This window comes from Mirounga angustirostris, unplaced genomic scaffold (genome assembly GCF_029215605.1).
Source record: "Mirounga angustirostris isolate CCGP_5_RB_7025 unplaced genomic scaffold, mMirAng1.0.hap1 SCAF_8, whole genome shotgun sequence".
NCBI classification, from domain to species: domain Eukaryota; kingdom Metazoa; phylum Chordata; class Mammalia; order Carnivora; family Phocidae; genus Mirounga; species Mirounga angustirostris.
The window spans coordinates 39,590,997-39,592,213 of record NW_026991716.1 but is presented as its reverse complement, the minus strand read 5'-3'; positions in this window follow the sequence as shown (position 1 = coordinate 39,592,213).

Sequence of the window (1,217 nt, the reverse complement as noted above, 5' to 3'; positions counted from 1 at the left end):
CCTCCCGGAACCTCAGGCCCGCCCTGCTCCCGACACAGCCCTTCCTTCCCCAAGTCAGGGCACACACCGGCTCCTGTCCTCGGTCCTTCCCGCGTTGGGGACCGCACGTGTTCTGCTGTCACGGTAACGGCGTGGTTTCCCCTAACATAGGTAGCCTACCGTGTGGGATTGAAGGTCCCCAGTTCCATGGATATTTTTGCCTTTTCTGAGCCTTTCCAAGAGTTGAAAAATTGAGTCCTCACCGTATATGCAATGAGGGCTTGGGAAGAAAAATAACCCAACAGTAACGTTAGCTGTATTATTTCACTCCAGTTGTGTCCCTTCTTGGCCTCAGAATTGTGTGAAGAAAAGAATTTGAGATCTTGGCTCTAACAGTCTAGGAATCTAAGACAATTAACCCCCACCCCAAGCCAGGTCCTACAGAGTGGGGGGGGGGGGGTCCATCGTTCCATTCTCCTCAGTCTTCATGAGATGTCTCTCTTCACCCCTTCCATAGGACTATTCCACCCAAGTGACAAATGGAGACCTAGGCACTGGGGCAAGGCCCACACCTTGGGGGAGCAGGGTGTGAAGAGAAGTACAAAAAGGATGACATCACCTGCCACCTACATTTAGCTACCTCGGCCCTACAACTGTTGCTTTTAGGCCCAAATGGTAGCAACATAGAAAAGGCCAGAACCCTACTGCAGCTGGGGCTTTTCACTCCCTGGGTTAGAGACTACGTCACATCCAACTCCAGAGTCCCCAGCCAAGGTCAAACAGGTGAACAGATGCCTCAGCAAGCCTGTTGTCAAGGAAAGAGATGGGATGTGTTGAATTTTTTAAGATTTTATTTATTTATTTGAGAGAGGGAGAGAGAGAGAAACAGAGAGAGGGCATGAGCAGGGGGAGAGGGAGAGGGAGAAGCAGACTCCCCACTGAGCAGGGAGCCCAACAGCCTGTTGTTAATATTAACTGACCTTTTCATTTCTGGATTCCTTTGGAGAGGACTCATGCAATCAGAATGATGTGGTCCCCCGTGCCAAGCCAAGAGAGAAATAAGTGTCTAAATTACCCAGATAATTACTTTGTTTTGATTATCTGGGCATTGCTTATGAAGGCTTTTACAATTTGAGGGAGCTGACTTGGCCTAAGGTGTTTTCCATCTCAGAACAATCTGTAACTCCCTTGTCCAAAACTCTTCCTCCCCGTAGAGTCCTCACCCTGTCCATTCCCAA